The sequence below is a fragment of the Phalacrocorax carbo genome (assembly GCF_963921805.1).
Source record: "Phalacrocorax carbo chromosome W unlocalized genomic scaffold, bPhaCar2.1 SUPER_W_unloc_6, whole genome shotgun sequence".
NCBI classification, from domain to species: Eukaryota; Metazoa; Chordata; class Aves; order Suliformes; family Phalacrocoracidae; genus Phalacrocorax; species Phalacrocorax carbo.
In genome coordinates this window covers 89,229-110,781 of record NW_026990257.1, presented here as the reverse complement: position 1 = coordinate 110,781, position 21,553 = coordinate 89,229, and the positions used below count along the sequence as shown (strand labels likewise).

General features: G+C 47.3%; 1 long non-coding RNA gene across 1 annotated transcript in view; it reads left to right on the top strand.

The window, feature by feature from the left end:
- LOC135310897 (uncharacterized) overlaps positions 1–18,308 on the top strand; it is a 181,819-nt gene extending 163,511 nt beyond the window's left edge. The window contains exon 2 of the long non-coding RNA XR_010370848.1: positions 18,261–18,308. This is a non-coding gene — a long non-coding RNA (uncharacterized LOC135310897). The remainder of the gene's footprint in view (positions 1–18,260) is intronic.
- Positions 18,309–21,553: the final 3,245 nt, after the last annotated feature.

Sequence of the window (21,553 nt, the reverse complement as noted above, 5' to 3'; positions counted from 1 at the left end):
AGAATTGCTGGTTACAAGACACACAAATACTAGAAAAATTAGTAACACTGCTAGACTACAAGTGCGTTAAGCAAATATGAAGCGACTCTAATGCACTGGAGTTTTAAAGTGAAACTATAGAGACGTTTCTAAGTTTTCTTGGGGAAACACTTGGTATAGCCAAATGCTCAAATCTTACCCAAAGGCGTCCCAATGTGGGGAAAAGAGAGGCTCAAACCATCGACTGGTCCCCGGAGTCAGAGTGGTACGTGATGGTATCTTCCTCAACACCCCTTTTCTCTTAACCTATTTTATAATATTTCTTACCTTTCAGGTGGAGCTTGAGTGACTCTAGTCATACATACCTTCATTATGATTGGTGTAAAATTTCCTTGCTTTGCCCAGTGAGGGGTGGTTGCACCTTAGAGGCAGGTAGCTTCTAGGATGGAGGTGTGTTTTAATATATAATGATAAAAAGGACAGCATTTTGTAAAAAACATGACAGACTGTTGGCTCAGGGTAGCAAGTGTGCAGTGTACCAGCTCCATGGTCACAGAGCCCGGCTACGGTGTCTCCACACCATTCCACCATCCAGACAAATCCTCTTAGAGTCAGTACACCAAGTTCCCCTGGCATTGCTGTCATCTAAGGTTACAAGCCTAGGGAACTTCCATGGAATGCATTTCTCAGCCGTCAGCCACACACTACCCTGCAAGCTTCTTCCATGCTGTACCTTTTCTAAAACCAAAAGTTCAATTTCTAAAGTCACCCCCAGCGATTATTCCACAGGGAGGGAGGCAGCAATCGCAGCTCGGGGACCAGCAGCATCGGTCGTTAAGTAGAGTGGTTCTATCATTTCTGTTTATGTTTTTTTTCCCTTTTTCCCCTTTCCTTTTTATTATGTTATCAATATTGTTATTACTATAATAATTATTATTATTATTGTTTTATTTTAATTAAAATGATTTCATTAAACTGTTCTTATCCCAACCCACAAGGTTTTTTTTGCCTTTTGCTCTTCCGATTCTCTCCCACATCCCAGAGGGGTAGGGAGAGTGAGCGAGCGGCTGGATGGTGTTAATTTGCCGACTGGGGCTGAACAACGACACTCCTTTTTGGTGCCAAACGTGGGGCACAAAGGGTTTGAGATAATAACAGTTGCTGGTCACAGCATTGATTCATCTGTTCTCAATATTAGTTGGTCCAGTACACCTGGAATCGACTGCCCCAGGGGTGGAAACACAGACCTACCATTTGCCATTGACTGATCCATAATGCTTTGGAACAAGGTGGAGCTCCCGAACACCTACAATACATTGATGACATCATCATGTGGGGCAATACAGCAGAAGAAGTTTTTGAGAAAGGGAAGAAAATAGTCCAAATCTTTCTGAAAGCTGGTTTTGCGATAAAACAAAGTAAGGTCAAGGGACCCACACAAGAGATCCAGTTCTTAGGAATAGAATGGCAAGATGGCTGTCATCAGCTTCCAATGGATGTGATCAACAAAATAGCAGCCATGTCTCCACCAACTAGCAAAAAGGAAACACAAGCTTTTGTAGGTATTGTGGGTTTTTGGAGAATGCATATTCCAGATTATAGTCTGATTGTAAGCCCTCTCTATCAAGTGACCTGGAAAAAGAATGACTTCAAATGGGGCCCTGAGCAATGACAAGCCTTTGAACAGATTAAAGAGGAAATAGTTCATGCAGTAGGCCTTGGGCCAGTCTGGGCAGGACAAGATGTAAAGAATGTGCTCTACACGGCAGCCAGGGAACATAGCCCTACCTGGAGCCTCTGGCAGAAAGCACCAGGGGAGACCTGAGGTTGACCCCTAGGGTTTTGGAGTTGGGGGTACAGAGGGTCCAAAGCCCGCTCTACTCCAACTGAAAAAGAGGTATTGGCAGCATATGAAGGGGTTTGAGCTGCTTCAGAAGTGGTTGGTACTGAGGCACAGCTGCTCCTGGCACCCCGACTGCCAGTGCTGGGCTGGATGTTCAAAGGAAACATCCCCTCTACACACCATGCAACTGATGCTACGTGGAGTAAATGGGTTGCACTGATCACCCAGCGGGCTTGAGTAGGAAACCCCAGTCGCCCAGGAATCTTGGAAGTGATCATGGACTGGCCAGAAGGCAAAGATTTTGGATTATCACCAGAGGAGGAGGTGACACGTGCTGAAGAAGCCCCACTGTATAACAAACTGCCAGAAGATGAGAAGCAGTATGCCCTGTTCACTGATGGGTCCTGTCGCCTTGTGGGAAAGCACCAGAGATGGAAGGCTGCTGTATGGAGTCCTACACAACAAGTAGCAGAAACTGCTGAAGGAGAAGGTGAATTGAGCCAGTTTGCAGAGGTAAAGGCCATCCAGCTGGCCTTAGACATTGCTGAACGGGAAAAGTGGCCAGTGCTCTATCTTTATACTGACTCCTGGATGGTGGCAAATGCCCTGTGGGGCTGGTTACAGCAGTGGAGGCAAAGCAACTGGCAGCGTAGAGGCAAACCCATCTGGGGTGTTGCACTGAGGCAAGATATCACTGCCCGGGTAGAGAACCTGGTTGTGAAAGTACGTCATGTGAATGCTCACATCCCCAAGGGTTGGGCCACTGAAGAACATCGGAACAACCAGCAGGTAGATCAGGCTGCCAATATTGAAGTGGCTGAGGTGGATCTGGACTGGCAACACAAGGGTGAACTATTTATAGCACTGGGCTACACATTTAGCAAAATCCATTTGTGGGACTGCTCGTTAGTCAACATGAGGGGATCTGCCAATCGAGCTGGCCCTGCCCAGTCAGAAATCCTACATACTGTGGAAGGGGATAGAGTCCCTGTAGTGCACGCAAAAAGTATGCTGGGGAAAACAGTCTGGGTTCTTCCTGCCTCAGACAAAATCAAACCCATTCGTGGGATTGCTTTTGCTCGAGGACCTGGGTGCACTTGGTGGGTGATGCGGGAGGATGGAGAAATCCAATGTGTGCCTCAAGGGGATTTGATTTTGGGCAAAAACAGCCTATGAACTGATTGGCACTATGCGAACTGCTATATAATATTGTGTGTCACTTCTTTGTTGTATCAATGATATCAGAGTACAAGCCTCCCAACACATGGAAGAGAAACTGTGAAACAAGCAAAGTACAGCAGTGATGGAACAATGACTGACTCAGTATGCAGCAATGCAATGCCACATGCGCCATCTCTCCCACCCTGAAAGACTGATACAACAGATGGAGCCCAGAGTCATGGACTGGGTGAACTCAATGGACATTTTAATGGCCATTTTACAGGAAAGGTCCGTGAACTAAGGGACTGATGTCTGTGTATTATGTTAAAGGATGGGAAGGGGAGGGGTGGTGGGTGGTGAGGTTGTATTGGATGGTATGGGACCTGGGCATAGTGTAAATGGTATGGAATAAGGGGTGGAGAATGTGCTGGTTTTGGCTGAGAAGGGATTAATTCTCCTCACTGTGGGGGTCGGCTACCTTTCCAGCTTCCCACGCTCTGCTGCGTGGCGGGGGGGCTGGGAGGGGCAGGGCCGTAGTGGGGGCGGCTGACCCCGACTGGCCAATGGCATGTTCATTCCATACCATGTGACACCATGACCAGTATATTGAGGGGGGGCAGTTTGCGGCTGGGGAGCGGCGCGGCGTCGGGTCGGCGGGCGGTGAGCAGCTGCGTTGCGTGCGGTTTGTTTCGGCGGTTTGTTCCCCCCTCCCTTCCCTTCCCCCCTCCCCCGGGGCTTTGCGCCTCTCGTTGTTCTCCTTTACATTGCATTTCTGTTGTTGTTTCTTTTAATTTTAATTATTAAACTGTTCTTATCCCAGCCCACGAGCGTTACCCTTCTGATTCTCTCCCCCATCTTCTGGTGGGGGAGTGAGCGAGAGACTGTGTGGGGCTGAGCTGCCGGCTAAACCACGACAGGGAGGATGGAGAAATCCGATGTGTGCCTGAAGGGGATTTGATTTTGGGTGAAAACAGCCAATGAACTGCATAGTATGCTGTTAATTGCTATGTAATATTGTATGTCGTTCACTACTGTGGTTGCTATATGCCATATCAATAGTATCAAGGTGGGAATCTCCCAAATTAATAAAAAATGAAATTTCATTGAACCAAGCAAAGTGCAGCAGTGATGGAATGAGGACTGACTTAAGCATGCAACAATCGAACACCACACACACCACCTCTCTGAAAGACTCATACAATAGATGGAACCCAAAGTCATGGACTGAATGAACTCAACAGATGTTTCACAGACGTTTTACAGGGGTGGTCCATAGACTAGGGGAATAATAAATGAAACCTGTATATTCTATTAAAGGATGAGAAGGCAGGTAGGGGTTATTGAAGCTGTATTGGATAGTATGGGACCTGAGCATGATGTAAATGAAATGGAATAAGAGGTGAATATTGTCATGGTTTTAGCTGGGACAGAGTTAATTTTCTTCACTGCAGCTGGCATAGTGATGTGCTTTGGACTTGGTATGAAAATAATGTTGATAACATACCAATGTTTTAGTTGTTGCTAGGTAGTGTTTATACTAGTCAAGAACTTATCTAGCTTCCTATGGTCTGCCAGGTGCACAAGAAGCCAGGACAGGAGGAGGCACAGCTAAGAGAGAGGTTTCAAACTGGCAAAAGGCATATTCCATATCATGTAATGTCATGCCCAGTATGTTAACTGGGAGGAGCTTGCCGGGGGAGAGAAGCAGCAATTGCAGCTCTGGGACCGGCAGTGTCAGTCGGCAGGTGGTGAGCAGTTGTATAGTTTGTGTTTCTGTTTTTCCCCCTTTTTCCCTTTTTCCCTTTTCCTTTTTATTATATTATCATTGTTATTATTATTATCATAATCAATATTTTTATCATTATTATTTTATTCTAATTATTAAACTGTTCTTATCTCAATCCACAAGTTTTCTTTTTTTGCTCTTGCCCTTCTGATTCTCTCTCCCATCCCACAGGGGTGGGGGTAGTGAGTGAGCAGCTGCGTGGTGTTTATTTGCGTGGCTGAACCACGACAGTCCTTTTTGGTGCCCAACCTGGGGCACGAAGGGTTTGAGATAATAATAGTTGCTGGTCACAGCATAGACTCTGTTCTCAGTATTAGTTTATCCGATCTGCACCATGCTCTTGTATTTGTTGTGTCTGTTCAAGACTGGTGTTGGTTCTTGTGGTCTGCTGTGCTCTGCAGTGACTGGTGATGTTTTGCCTGGGAGGGTTGTTTTTAAAACATTTGCCTTGAGTTTTATTTGGTATTTGAAGTTTACATTGAAGTCGTTACTGTACTTTGGCTACCATCTCATGGATACAATTAGCAAGTATTCCTCCTCCTCTGAGAGTTTTTTATGGAGGAAATACAGAATGGCACCGTAGCTACCATCTTCTATAATGCCTCCTCTTTCATTGCAACAACTTTTCAGTATCTTGAACATCCTTGGGTAGTTAAGGTATATCTGCTGGTATTGCTTTGGCAGACCATTTCAGCTCTGTCTAAGGTTAAAAAGCAATTTAAGTATATCATCCAGAGATTTGCCCCAAGGCTCGATAGCTATGCGTGGCAGGGTATGTGGGATAGTATGTGAAAATGCCTAAGAGGGTAGGCACCCCCAGTGTTGTGGGACCTCACCCCTGAACAAGAGCAGAATCCTGAAAAATTAGTAGAATATTTGGAGGAAGTAAGTTTTCACCCTGGCAATTCCAGAGAGATACAAATCACTGCGACGTGCTGGGGCCTGGCCCATGCCTAATGAGCCCTATTTAACGCTATTCAGTACCCGCAAGGGGAAGAGAAGGCCTCTGGATCTAAAAGGAAAAGGAAAGCGAGAAGCACTGCGGCCACTCAAACCCCCACAACAGACACTGCGGCTACTCCAACCCCGGTGACAAGTGTTGCAGCTGAATCAGAGGATCAATCCGTGCCAGTATCAGTCGCCCCTATACACAAGAAGAAATCCTGGAAGGGAAAGTCAACACATTTAGAAAGTGTAAGGGACTAGAAACTTGTCTCAACATTGTTGGCAGAATGGCTTGACTACCAAGGCTTCACCATGATGGCAACTGAGGAGGTTCTATCCAACAGGAACATATATATATATATATCTTGTTGTCTCAGAGCACATAGGCCTCTGCACATGCACCTGGCCCCAGGGTCATCTTACAACATATGGGAGAGGGGCTTGGACCCCCTGGAACCCTCTGGAACCGTCGAGCATCCTCTAGTGACGATACTGCGCATGCACCCCACTGCCAAGTGGGAGGTGTGGCTATGCAAACCAGCGCATTGACTATGCAACAGGACAATGCTATAAAAGGCGGAACCAACGGAGACCAGTTGGAACGTTCCCCCACTGGACTGAAGATACATCGGACTGATGGGATGCCACAGATGTGTGGTGGTAGCTATTGTAACTCTCTCTCTCTTTTTCCTTTTTTCCTCTTTCTCTCCTTTTGTCTTGCATACTTGTTGGCAGCCAAATAAAGTGACTTGGCACTTGACTCCGTTCTGAGTCTTAATTCTGTTCCCGAGAATACAACAAACCTGGTCACGATAACACATCCAATCGAACATCGCTCAGAAGTTAAGCCCAGCCACCCCAGCCACCCAGAATTATCTGAAGTTGGTTAGAAAGCAAGGGGGCTCAACTTCTGCCAAATTGTGCAACCCAACAGTGGATCGTGACAGAAAGAGATGATGTTAAAAGCAGGGCCATCAGAAGGAGAGAAGGAGGAAGAGGAAGAACTCATACAAGAAACGGAAACTACCCGATCCCTATCCTTGAGTGAGGTGTGAGATATGCAAAAAGATTTCAGCCGTCATTCAGGTGAGCACATTGTCACCTGGCTGCTCTGATGCTGGGATAATGGGGCCAGCAGTCTGGAATTAGAGGGGAAGGAAGTCAAACAACTGGGATCCCTCTCTAGGGAAGGGGGCATTGACAAAGCAATTGGAAAAGGGAAACAAGCCCTCAGCCTCTGGAGGCGACTCCTGTCAGGTGTGAGAGACAGGTACCCCTTCAAGGAATATATTGTATTTCGCCTAGGAAAATGGAAAACCATGGAGAAAGGTATCCAGTACCTGAGGGAACTAGCCGTGCTTGAGGTGATTTACAGTGACCTAGACGATCAACAGTCACCCAAAGATCCAGATGATGCTGAGTGCACATGACCCATGTGGCAGAAGTTTGTACGGAGCGCACCATCAACGCATGGGAACTCATTGGCAGCAATGTCCTGGAAAGATGACGAGGCACCAACAGCGGCAGAGGTGATTGATAGACTCCGGGATTACGAAGCACCTATCTCTTCCTCCCTCATCTCCGCTGTGGAGAAACTGTCCTGGGAGGTCTAGCAACTCAAAGAAGATCTGTCCTACTCCCCACCAGCATGGACCAGTATCTCAGCCATTAGGAGTAAGCGTCCCTTTGCTCAGCAGAGAGGATACACACGACGGGGCACCCTATGGTTTTACCTGCGTGACCACAGAGAGGACATGAAAAAGTGGGATGGAAAACCTGCCTTGACCCTAGAAGCATGGGTACGTGAGCTGCAAGGAAAAACAGTCACTCAGGGGTGTTCCTCCAGGAAAGCTGCTGCTCCAGTTTCCAGTAAGCAATTCCCCAGACAGAGGAGTAGAAGTGCTGATTTTCTTTCTGATCTTAATAGAGACACTTGTGATTCATATTTACAGGAAGTGAGTGACAAATACTATGATCAGGAATAGAGTGGCCCTGCCTCCAGCCAGGTGGAGGAAAGGGATAACCGGGCTTACTGGACTGTGTGGATCCAATGGCCTGGCACATTCGACCCACAGGAGTATAAAGCTTTAGTGGACACCAGTGCACAGTGCACCCTAATGCCATCAAACTATATAGGGGCAGAACCCATCAGTATTACCATTTTGAATGAAATATATTGACTACATTGATCATCTCTAACTATTCAGATGTCTGAACACCTACCTGCCGAATGGAAGTAGTGAATGAATTCCTTGTTTTGCTTTGCTTCTGTGCGAGGCTTTTGCTGTACCTATTAAACTGTTCTTATCTCAACCCATGAGTTTTCTCACTTTTACTCTTCCTATTCTCTCTCCCATCCCGCTGTGGTGGGAGTGAGTGAGTGGCTGTGTGGTGCTTAGTTGCTGGCTGGGGTTAAAGCACAATAGGCTGTCATAATCATTAGGCAAAATTTGTTAGTTCTGATTGTAGTTCAACATTCTCCATTTAATATGACATTAGTATGTCTGTTACCAAGATGCTTGGTTCTCTCCTCGCTCTGCGGCTTGTTTCCATCACCTCACACGTACCAACACTATAATTTGGGAGATTGTTCATCAAGCCATATCAGTTCCTTGACTAAAAAAAACATGGGGTAGTTTTCACATGGATTAGTCCCATTAATTAGTGTGCTGCACAGCGGCTGTAGCATTCTTACTGGCATAAAGGAGGATACAGGAAGAAACAGTCATGGGAGAGCTTTACTGCACCTTTTGGCACATTTTCTGGACACAAGTGGAACCACTGCCTTAAATGTCACTGTTGAGGTGCCCTGACTCGTAATCAGGTGTTCTTAGCTACAGCTGTGTCTAACTCAGGGCTAACCCAGAAGAAGGGGGAAGAGGAACAAGAGAAGAGAATAGTTCAGTTGGAAGGGATCTACAATGATCATGTAGTCCAACTGTCTGACCAATTCACGGCTGGTCAAAAGTTAAAGCATGTTATTAAGGCCATTGTCCAAATGTCTCTTAAACAGTGACAGGCATGGAGCATTGATGACCTCTCCAGGAAGCACGTTCCAGTGTTTGATCAAACTCTTGGTAAAGAAATGTTTCCTAATGTCAAGTCTGAACCTCCCCTGATGCACCTTTGAACCATTCCCACGTATCCTGTCACTGGATACCAAGGAGAAGAGATCAGCACCTCCCTCTCCACTTCCATTCCTCAGGAAACTGTAGAGAGCAATGAGTCGCCCCTCACCCTCCTTTTCATAGAATCATAGAACCATATAATGGCTTAGGTTGGAAGGGACCTGTAGAGGTCATCTAGTCTAACACTCCTGCAGTGAGCAGGGACAGCTTTAGCTAGATCAGGTTGCTCAGAGCGCCATTCCAACCTGACCTTGAATGTTTCTAGGGATGGGGCCTCCACTACCTCTCCCTGCAACCTGTTCCAGTATTTCACCACCCTCGCTGCAAAAAATTTTTTCCTTATATCCAGTCTAAATCTACACTCCTTTAGTTTAAAACCATTACCCCTTGTCCTGTCACAACAGGCCTTGCTAAAGAGATTGCCCCAATCTTTCCTTTAGTCCCCCTTTAAGTACTGGAAGGCGGCAATAAGGTCTTCCCACAGCCTTCTATTCTCCAGGCTCAACAACCCCAACTCTCTCAGCCTATCCTCGTAGGAGAGGTGCTCCAGCCCTCAGATAATTTTTGTGGCCCTCCTCTGGACCCAGTCCAACAGCCCCATATGCTTCCTGTGCTGAGGACTCCAGAGCTGGATGCAGTACTCCAGGTGGGGTCTCACCAGAGTGGAGTAGATGGGCAGAATCACCTCCCTCGGCCTGCTGGCCATTCTTCCTTTGATGCAGCCCAGGACACGGTTGGCTTTCTGGGCTGCAAGACCACATTGTTGGCTCATGTCCAGCTTTCCATCCACCAGTACCCCCAAGTCCTTCTCCACAGGGCTGCTCTCAATCCCTTTCATCCCCCAGCCTGTATTGATATTGGGGGTTGCCCCGACCCAGGTGCAGGACCTTGCACTTGGCCTTGTTGAACCTCATGAGGTTCTCACAGGCCCACCTCTCCAGCTTGTCCAGGTCTCTTTGGATGACATCCCGCTCTTCTGGCATGTCAATTGTACCACTCAACTTGGTGTCATCTGCAAACTTGCTGAGGGTACACTCGATCCTGCTGTCTAAGTCACTGATGAAAATGTTAAACAGCACTGGTCCCAGTATGGACCCCTGAGGGACACCACTCTTCTCCAGCTGGACATTGAGCCATTTACTTTTCCAGCTTTTCTCCAAACTAGACAAACCCAGTGTCCTTAGCCGCTCCTCATAGGCTAATATTTACTTATTTTTATTTGTTAGGGTAACAGAGATAAGGAAAAGGCTAAGGAAAATGTCAACAAAAAAATTATTAAGGACAATATCAGCTGATAGTTGTAGGAGATGAATCTGCAAGTAACTTAGCGCTGTTTGACACATCCTTGAGCTGAAGCAGTGTGGCAGTAAAAAACAGAGACAGGAGCGTGGGAATGCCAAGAAAGAATTAAGCAAGCTAAAACAAATGAGGTAACGCAAACAGAACAGCCTATTAGAATGTAGCATAAGGCGCGCAGTTAGAGCTAGAGATAATAGTACAGCCTATTAGAATGTAGCATAAGGCACGTGCTTAGAGGTAGCTGACGAATAACAGAAACTCTGCATGTGATCGCATGGAGAATGTGTTGAAAAGATATACAAGCAGTGAAAACCTGGCAATAAAGGTCGTCTGCGGAACATCTGTCAGGAGTCCGTGACATTCCTCCCTGCAAATGATGACCCGACGTGGGAGTGCAACACTGAGGAGCAGCGTCCGCAGGGACCCCAGCCAGACGAATCTGACAGCGGGACTGCAGCTTTAATCCTGGGACATCACCTTGATATTACAGGTGAGCGGCTGGGGCAGTAAGCATGGGAGCTAATCTCTCTGCCGAAGAAGAGGTGATTGTTAAGTTTCTGATTCAGTTATTGAACAAACGAGGCATTAAATATGATGCTTTTAAAGTAAAGTTATTACTGAAATTCCTGCAAAAGCATGGGGGTCCATCAACAGCCTCAGCAGTGTTCGATGTTAAAACATGGGAAGGAGCGGGGCAAATGGCCGAGAGATGGTCCCGAGCCCTGTCCTGAGAGCGGCGATAATCCCAGCGCCACCTCCTCAGCACCGGGGGCTCTAACAACCATGCAAATCTCCAGGAAAGCAGGGCTCCATCAAGCGTAATGGCTACTTGTGAAGACAAGCGCCATCACTCCAAACGTCCTCCCTTTCCTCCTTCTTGCCCTAGCTTTATATACTGAGCATGACATCATATGGTATGGGATATCCCATTGGTCAGTTTGGGTCAGCTGTCCTGGCTGTGTCTTTCCTTCATCATTTATACCTAAACAAGGAATGCTTCTGTAGCAACCATGCTCTTTCAGTCTGAAGTGATCCTCCTGCAACAGTTTGTGCAGCTTTATAAACTGCTTCACATTCTTCCCTAAACTTACCAGTTATGGCCATGTAAATATTTTGAAGACTTTCAGAAGTTTATTCAGTAACAATTCTATTTCAGAAGTAAAACTCAAGGTACACTTCAAAGGGGCACGCAAGATATTCATTAGAACTTGTGAAATATTACCATGAAATCAAAATGATAAAATTTTACTCTGTCCATCAGCAGTTCTTAACCATTGTCCTGGTTTCAGCTGGGATAGAGTTAAATTTCTTCATAGTAGCTAGTATGGGGCTATGTTTTGGAGTTTTGCTGGAAACAGTGGTGATAATGTGGAGATGTTTTAGTTGTTGCTAAGTAGCACTTACACTGGCCAAGGACTTTTTCAGCTCCCCGTGCTCTGCCGGGTGCACAAGAAGCTGGGAGGGGACACAGCCGGGACAGCTAACCCAAACTGACCAACGGGATATTCCATACCATATGACATCATGCTCAGTATATAAAGCTAGGGGAAGAAAGAGGAAGGGGGGGACGTTTGGAGTGATGGCGTTTGTCTTCCCAAGTAACTGTTACGTGTGATGGGGCCCTGCTTTCCTGGAGATGGCTGAACACCTGCCTGCTGATGGGAAGTAGTGAATGAATTCCTTGTTTTGCTTTTAATTTTGCCATTCTTTTGTCAGTGCTTGCAGCAATTAATAAAGAGAACAGTAAAAAATGTCTGGCTAATACAAAATAAAAATGGGGGAGAAGTAGGAGATGACTTTGCAAGTAACTTAGCGCTGTTTGTCACATCCTTGAGCTGAAGCAGCGCAGCAGTAAAAAACAGAGACAGGAGCATGGGAATGTCAAGAAAGAATTAAAATAAAACAAATGTGTGCTGGTTTTGGCTCGAGAAGGGGTTAATTCTCCTCACTGTGGGGGTCGGCTACCTTTCCAGCTTCCCACGCTCTGCCGCGGCAGGGGAGGGGGCTGGGAGGGGCAGGGCCATGGTGGGGACAGCTGACCCCGACTGACCAATGGCAGGTTCATTCCATACCATGTGACACCATGACCAATATATTGAGGGGGGGCAGTGGCAGCGCGGAGGCGGCGCGGCGTCGGGTCGGTGGGCGGCGAGCGGCTGTGGCGCGTGCGGTTTGTTTTGGCGGTTCGTTCCCCCTCTCCCCTCCCTTCCCCCCTCCCCCGGGGCTTTGCGCCTCTCATTGTTCTCCTTTACATTGCATTTCTACTGTTGTTTCTTTTAATTTTAATTATTAAACTGTTCTTATCCCAACCCACGAGCGTTACCCTTCTGATTCTCTCCCCCATCTACCGGTGGGGAGTGAGCGAGCGACTGTGTGGGGCTGAGCTGCCGGCTAAACCACGACAGTCTTTTTGGTGCCCAACGTGGGGCTCAAAGGTTGGAGATAACAACAGCTGCTGGTCACAGCACCATGTTGTCCTTTTTGCAGTTGGTGTTAAAAATCGGTGTTGGTTTGTTGAGTCTGCTGTGTTCTGCTGTGATTAGTAATGTTTTGCCTACAAGATTTGTTATACAAACACTCGTTTTCAGCTTTATCTGGTATTTGGGGTTTTTGCTGAAACCGTTACTGTACTTCGGATACCACCTTGTTGAGGCAATTAGCAATTATACCTCCTCCTCTGAGAGACTTTATATGGAGGAAATACAGAATAGTACCTGTGCAACTTTGTTCTATGATGTCTGTGCCTTTGTTACAACAACGATTTTGTATCTTGAACATCCTTGGGTGGTTAAGGTGCACTTATTGTTAGTTTTTGGGCAGGTTGTTTTGGTTTTGACTAAGCAACTTAAGAATATCACCCAGAAATCTGCCCCGAGGCTTGATAGTTAGGAGTGGCAGGGCATGTGGGATAGCATGGGCAAATACCTAGGGCAGTGGGCACCCCCAGTGTTTTGGAGTTTCACCCCCGAACAAGTGCAGAATCCTAAAAAACTAGTAGAATATTTGGAGAAAGTATGTTGTTATGCTGGGAACTCCAGAGAGACACAGATCACTGCAACATGCTGGGGTCTGGCCCATGCATACCGATCCCTGCTCAACAGTATTCAGTGCCCCCAGGGGGAAGAGAATGTCTCTGGATTGAAATGCAAAGTGACTGGCACTGTAGACAATCCAGCCCTGACAACAGGCACTGCAGCCACTCAAGCCCCCACAACAAATACCAGAGTTAGCTCAGAAAATAAACCCGTACCAGTATCAGTTGCCCCCATACACAAGACGAAATATTGGAAGCAGACATCAACTCGTTTAGAACAGGATGATGAAGAACCAGGGCCATCGCAGGGAGAGGAGGGAGAAGTCATAAATGAAATAGAGACCACCCGATCCCTGTCCTTGAGTGAGTTGTGAGATATGCAAAAAGATTATAGCAGTCCTTCAGGTGAGCACATTGCCACCTGGCTGCTCCCATGCTGGGATAATGGGGCCAGTAGCCTGGAACTAGAGGGAAAAGAAGCCAAACAATTGGGATCCCTTTCTGGGGAAGGGGGCATTGACAAAGCAATTGGAAAAAAACAAAAGCCCTCAACCTCTGGAGCTGACTCCTGTCTGGAGTGAAGGAAAGGTATCCCTTTAAAGAAGATGTTACATATCGCCTAGGAAAATGGACAACTATGGAGAAAGGCATCCAGTATCTAAGGGAATTAGCTGTGTTTGAGGTGATTTATGGTGACCTGGACGATCAACGGTCATCCAAAGATCCAGATGAAGCCGAGTGCACACAACCCATGTGGCGGAAGTTTGTACGGAGCGCACCATCTTCGCATGCAAACTCATTGGCAGTGATGTCCTGGAAAGACGACGAGACACCAACGGTGGCAGAGGTGATTGATAGACTCCGGGATTACGACACAAATATCTCTTCCTCGCTCTTCTCTGCTGTGGAGAAACTATCCCAAGAGGTCCAGCAACTCAAAGAAGATCTGTCCTACTCCCCACCTCGACAGAGTAGTGTCTCAGCTGTTAGGAATAAGCGTCCTTTGGCTCAAAGAAGGGGATACACACCACGGGCCACCCTATGGTTCTACCTGCGTGACCACAGAGAGGACATGATGAGGTGGGATGGCAAGCCTACTTCGACCCTACGGGCACGAGTGCATGAACTGCAAGGAAGAAGAGTCACTCAGGGAGGCTCTTCCAGGAAAGCTGCTGCTCCAGTTTCCAGCGAGCAAGTCCCCAGACAGAGGAGTAGAAGCGCAGATTTTATTTCTAAGTGTAATAGAGGGACTCCTGATTCACGTTTACAGGAAGTGAGTTGTGACTGCCATGATCAGGACGAGAGGGGCCCTGCCTCCAGCCGGGTGGAGGAAAGGGATAACCGGGCTTACTGGACTGTGTGGATCCGATGGCCTGGCACGTCCAACCCACAGGAGTATAAAGCTTTAGTGGACACCGGCGCACAGTGCACCTTAATGCCATCAAAGTATATAGGGGCAGAACCCATCAGCATTGCTGGAGTGACAGGGGGATCCCAAGAGCTAACTGTATTGGAGGCCGAAGTGAGCCTCACTGGGAATGAGTGGCAGAAGCACCCCATTGTGACTGGCCCAGAGGCTCCGTGCATCCTTGGCATAGACTACCTCAGGAGAGGGTATTTCAAGGACCCAAAAGGTTACAAGTGGGCTTTTGGTGTAGCTGCCTTGGAGACGGAGGAAATTAAACAGCTGTCTACCTTGCCTCGTCTCTCAGAGGACCCTTCTGTGGTGGGGTTGCTGAAGGTCGAAGAACAACAGGTGCCAATCGCCACCACAACAGTGCACCGGCGGCAATATCGCACCAACAGAGACTCTCTGATCGCCATCCATAAACTCATTCACCAACTGAGGAGCCAAGGAGTCATCAGTAAGACCCACTCACCCTTTAACAGTCCCATATGGCCAGTCCGGAAGTCTAATGGAGAGTGGAGACTAACAGTAGACTATCGTGGCCTGAATGAAGTCACTCCACCGTTGAGTGCTGCTGTGCCAGACATGCTAGAACTTCAGTACGAGCTGGAGTCAAAGGCAGCCAAGTGGTATGCCACAATTGATATTGCTGATGCATTCTTCTCAATCCCTCTGGCAGCAGAATGCAGGCCACAGTTTGCTTTCCCTTGGAGGGACGTCCAGTACACCTGGAATCGACTGCCCCAGGGGTGGAAACACAGTCCTACCATTTGCCATGGACTGATTCAGACTGTACTGGAACAGGGAGAAGCTCCAGAACACCTTCAATACATTGATGACATCATTGTGTGGGGCAACACAGCGGAAGAAGTTTTTGAGAAAGGAGAGAAAATAGTCCAAATTCTTCTGAAAGCTGGTTTTGCCATAAAACAAAGTAAGGTCAAGGGACCCACACAAGAGATCCAGTTCTTAGGAATCAAATGGCAAGATGGTTGTCGTCACATTCCAATGGATGTGATCAACAAAATAGCAGCCATGTCTCCACCAACTAGCAAAAAGGAAACACAAGCTTTCTTGGGCGTTGTGGGTTTTTGGAGAATGCATATTCCAAATTACAGTCTGATCGTAAGCCCTCTCTATCGAGTGACCCGTAAGAAGAATGATTTCAAATGGGGCCCTGAGCAACGACAAGCCTTTGAACAGATTAAACGAGAAATAGTCCATGCAGTAGGCCTTGGGCCAGTCTGGGCAGGACAAGATGTAAAGAATGTGCTCTACACTGCAGTCGGGGAGAATGGCCCTACCTGGAGCCTCTGGCAGAAAACACATGGGGAGACCCGGGGTCGACCCCTAGGGTTTTGGAGTTGGGGGTACAGAGGGTCCGAAGCCTGCTATACTCCAACTGAAAAAGAGATATTGGCAGCATATGAAGGGGTTCGAGCTGCTTCAGAAGTGGTTGGTACTGAGGCACAGTTGCTCCTGGCACCCCAACTGCCAGTGCTGGGCTGGATGTTCAAAGGAAACATCCCCTCTACACACCATGCAACTGATGCTACGTGGAGTAAATGGGTTGCACTGATCACCCAGCGGGCTCGAGTAGGAAACCCCAGTCGCCCAGGGATCTTGGAAGTGATCATGGACTGGCCAGAAGGCAAAGATTTTGGATTATCACCAGAGGAGGAGGTGACACGTGCTGAAGAAGCCCCACTGTATAACAAACTGCCAGAAGATGAGAAGCAATATGCCCTGTTCACTGATGGGTCCTGTCGCCTTGTGAGAAAGCACCAGAGATGGAAGGCTGCTGTATGGAGTCCTACACGACAAGTAGCAGAAACTGCTGAAGGAGAAGGTGAATCGAGCCAGTTTGCAGAGGTAAAGGCCATCCAGCTGGCCTTAGACATTGCTGAACAGGAAAAGTGGCCAGTGCTCTATCTCTATACTGACTCCTGGATGGTGGCAAATGCCCTGTGGGGCTGGCTGCAGCAGTGGAAGCAAAGCAACTGGCAGCGTAGAGGCAAACCCATCTGGGCTGCCACATTGTGGCAAGATATTGCTGCCCGGGTAGAGAACCTGGTTGTAAAGGTACGGCATGTGGATGCTCACGTCCCCAAGAGTCGGGCCACTGAAGAACATCGAAACAACCAGCAGGTAGATCAGGCTGCCAAGATTGAAGTGGCTGAGGTGGATCTGGACTGGCAACATAAGGGTGAACTATTTCTAGCTCGGTGGGCCCATGACACCTCAGGCCATCAAAGGAGAGATGCAACATACAGGTGGACTTGACCATGGATGATATTGCACAGGTTATCCACAAATGTGACACATGCACTGCAATCAAGCAAGCGAAGCAGGTAAAGCCTCTGAGGTATGGGGGACGATGGCTGAAATATAAATATGGGGAGGCCTGGCAAATTGACTATATCACGCTCTCACAAACCCACCAAGGCAAGCGCCATGTGCTTACAATGGTAGAAACAACGACTGGCTGGCTGGAAACATATCCTGTCCCCCACACCACTGCCCGGAACACTATCCTGGGTCTTGAGAAACAAGTCCTGTGGCGACATGGCAGCCCAGAGAGGATTGAGTCAGACAATGGGACTCATTTCCGAAATAGCCTCATAGACACCTGGGCCACAGAGCATGACATTGAGTGGGTGTATCACATCAACTATCACGCACCAGCCTCTGGGAAAATTGAACGGTACAATGGACTGTTAAAAACTACACTGAGAGCAATGGGGGGTGGAACATTCAAGCACTGGGATACACATTTAGCAAAAGCCACGTGGTTAGTCAACACGAGGGGATCTGCCAACCGAGCTGGCCCTGCCCAGTCAGAAATCCTACATACTGTGGAAGGGGATAGAGTCCCTGTAGTGCATGCAAAAAGTATGCTGGGGAAAACAGTCTGGGTTCTTCCTGCCTCCGGCAAAGGCAAACCCATTCGTGGGATTGCTTTTGCTCGAGGACCTGGGTGCACTTGGTGGGTGATGCGGGAGGATGGAGAAATCCAATGTGTGCCTCAAGGGGATTTGATTTTGGGTGAAAACAGTCAATGAACTGAATGGCACAATGTGAACTGCTATATAATACTGTGTGTCACCTCTGTGTTGTACCAATGATATCAGAGTACGAGCCTCCCAACACATGGAAGAGAAACTGTGAAACAAGCAAAGTACAGCAGTGATGGAACAATGACTGACTCAGTATGCAGCAATGCAATGCCACACACCATCTCTCCCACCCTGAAAGACTGATACAACAGATGTAGCCCAGAGTCATGGACTTGGTGAACTCAGTGGACATTTTAATGGACGTTTTACAGGGAAGGTCCATGAACTAAGGGAATGATGCCTGTGTATTATGTTAAAGGATGGGAAGGGGAGGGGTGGTGGTTGGTACGGTTGTATTGCATCGTATGGGACCTGGGCATGGTGTAAATGGTATGGACTAAGGGGTGGAGAATGTGCTGGTTTTGGCTGAGAAGGGGTTAATTCTCCTCACTGTGGGGGTCGGCTACCTTTCCAGCTTCCCACGCTCTGCCGTGTGGTGGTGGGGGCTGGGAGGGGCAGGGCCATGGTGGGGGTGGCTGACCCCAACTGGCCAATGGCATGTTCGTTCCATACCATGTGACACCATGACCAGTATATTGAGGGGGGGCAGTGGCAGCGCAGACAGCGTTGTTTCTTTTAATTTTAATTATTAAACTGTTCTTATCTCAACCCACGAGCATTACCCTTCTGATTCTCTCCCCCATCTACCGGTGGGGGAGTGAGCGAGTGACTGTGTGGGGCTGAGCTGCCGGCTAAACCACGACAAAATGAGATAACGCAAACAGAACAGCCTATTAGAATGTAGCATAAGGCACGTGCTTAGAGCTAGTTGACGATTAACAGAAACTGTTTGTGCGCGTGATCGCGTGGAGAATGTGTCGAAAAGATATATAAGCAATGAAAAGCTGGCAATAAAGATCTTCTGCGGAACATCTGTCAGGAGTCCGTGACATTCATCCCTGCAGATAGTCACTGTTGTTTGTCTTGGCTTTTGGAATGAAAATAGGTAGGGTAAGAAAAGTCTAGTAGAAACAATGCATCTCTTCTAAGAATTAGGCAAGAAAAAAAAGTAGAGAAAAAGGATCAGAGAAAAATATAAAATACAATGACTCAGTTGGGTCTGTTATTTATATGTTGCTCACATGTAAAATACATTTTTGCACTGATATAAAAAGAAAGGTAAGAAATAGTCTGTAATTTGGAGCAATAAAGTTCACTCCCACAATTTTATCTTTCTGAAGTTGCTTTCAGAGCTTGTCATTTCTGATGATTATACTGTACTGGGTCTGGCTGAGATGGAGTTAACTTTCTTCATAGAAGCCCATATGATGGATAGGTCTCCTTTACCCATCATGCAACCAATGCTAAGTGGAGTAAGTGGGGAGCATTTATCATACAACAAACTTGAATAGTGAACCTTGGATGCCCAGGAATCCTGGATTAGATCATGGACTGGCCACAAGGCAGAAATTTTGGAGCATCACCGAAGGAGGTGATTTGTGCCCAAGAGGCCCCACTGTATAATAAATTACCAGAAAATGAGAAGCAATATGCTCTGTTTACTGATGGATCTGATCATGTTGTAAGAAACTATTGAAAGTGAAAGGCTACTGTATGGAGTCCCACATGACAAGTTGTGGGAAACTCTAGCCCGGGAACGGCTAGCAGAAAGCGGGCATTGAAGTAGAAGGACAGGCTCAGGGTCGGAGCGACCTTGGGCCCAGCTGTTGTTGACCGGTAAAGGAGTGTGAGAAACAAGTAACTGCTAATTGCAAGGCTGAACACAGGAGATAAGCATGGGAGGAGTTGGCATCTACCTCCCAGCCAAGGATGAGCTATGCTTTTGCAATATGTATGAGCTAATTTACGAACGGTATAAAAGATATTTGCTAATTGCCAATAAACGAGACTTGATGATCATCATCGGATGGTGCCTGTCTCCCGCTGGTTTTCCGTCAACAAGTCACTGAAGCTGCTGAAGGACAAGGTGAGTCAAGTCTGTTTGCAGAAGTGAAAGCCATCCAACTGGCCCTAGAGAGTGCTGAATGGGAAAAGTGGCCAATACTCTATACTGACTCATGGATGATGGCTAATGACCTGTAGGGGTGGCTACAGCAATGGAAGCAGACCAATTGGCAGCAGCACAGAGGTAAACCCATCTGGGCTGCTGCATTGTGGCATCGCTCTGAAGGTACAGCACATAGATGCTTACATGCCCAAGAACCATGTCACCGAAGAACACTGAAACAACAAACAGGTAGACAAGGCTGTCAAAATTGAAGTGGCTCAGGCAGACCTGGACTGGGAGTGTAAGGGTGAGCTATTTGTTGCTCAATGGGCCCATGAAACATCAGGACATCTAGGGAGAGATGCAACATACAGATGAGAGAGGGGTGGACCTGACCATGGAGGCCATCACGCAGGTCACCCATGAATGTGAAACACATACCACAATCAAGTGAGCCACATGAGTGCCCCTGGAATAGAGGGTGGTGGCTGGGTTTTTGATATGGTGAGGCCTGGCAAATTTACTATTGTTACATGAAATAGGAACCAGGTTTGCAGATCCACTTTCAAGAAGAAACAGATACATGAGTATTCAATCACATTTATTGATTATATTCAGGATCCCTCTGGCAAGGGGAACCCTGGAACCTTGCAGGGAAGCAGAGGGGGATTGCCAGGCACAGAAGACTGTCTGTCCATGGTTGAGGCTTCAGCAAGGGGTCAGTCTCAAAGGGTTTTTCAGGGGGGTGGGGTGTAGGTCATACGTGCGCACTATTAACTCCGATACATGATATAGCTATGTGGAGTCAACAAGATGTGTATCTGCTTTAGCAGGTGTCCTGGCCTGATAAGCACAAGCCTGCAACTTATTTGGCCATGGTCCGAAAACACTGAGGAATCTTTGAAGATATTCCAAAATTCAGCTAAAATTCAGTAGATGCTAAGCAACAGAGTGAATTGAGCAACACACTCCTGTCTCCTCACCAGTCTTCCAAATTTTTATTCCCTTTACAACTATGTTGGACCACTGCCACGAACCCACCAAGGCAGGTGCTATATACTTGCCATGGTGGAAGCAACTATCAGGTAGCTAGAAACATATCCTGTAAGCCATACCACTGCTTGAAAAATCATCTTGGGCCTTGAAAGGCAATTTTTATGGTGACACAGTACCCCAGAAAGAATTGAGTTGGACAATGGGACTCATTTCCAAATTATCCTCATAAACTCCTGGGCCAGGACTGGGGGTATTGCATCCCCTATCACCCATCAGCCTCTGACTGAGAAATATAATAGACTGTTAAAGATTATGCTGAAAGAATTGGGCGCTTGGGAATGGAAGTACTGGAATATTAATTTGGCAGAAGCCACTTGGCTGATTAACACCAGAGGATCAGCTAACCACCCTGGTCCTGCTGAAACAAAGTGCCTCCATACTGTGGGAGGAGATAAAGTCTCCATAGTGCACACAAGGAAGTGGCTGAGGAATGTGGTGCTGGTTGCTCCTTCCATGGGGAAAGGCAGGCCCATTTGTGGGATTGTCTTCACTCAAGGACCTGGGTGTACTTGGTGGGTAATGTGGAAGGATGGGGAGAGCCAGTGTGTGCCCCAAGGAGATTTAACCTTGGAGGAAAATAATCCATTATGTGAGTTGTATGTTGTAGGAGGTAATGCAGCAGCAACCACCTGAACTGATGGAGAATGAGCTTCACAAGGAACCAGGAAAGTGCAGCAGTGACCCAACCCAAGTTGGTGTTGGCGCCCAATAATCGAACATGCTGAGTGACCATACTGACAGATGGAGCCCAAGTCATCAACTGTTCTTATGGACATTTGGCAGAGAGATCATGGAATGGGGGAATATTATTTGTGTATATGTTAAGGGCCGGGGAATGGTAGTTAATGAG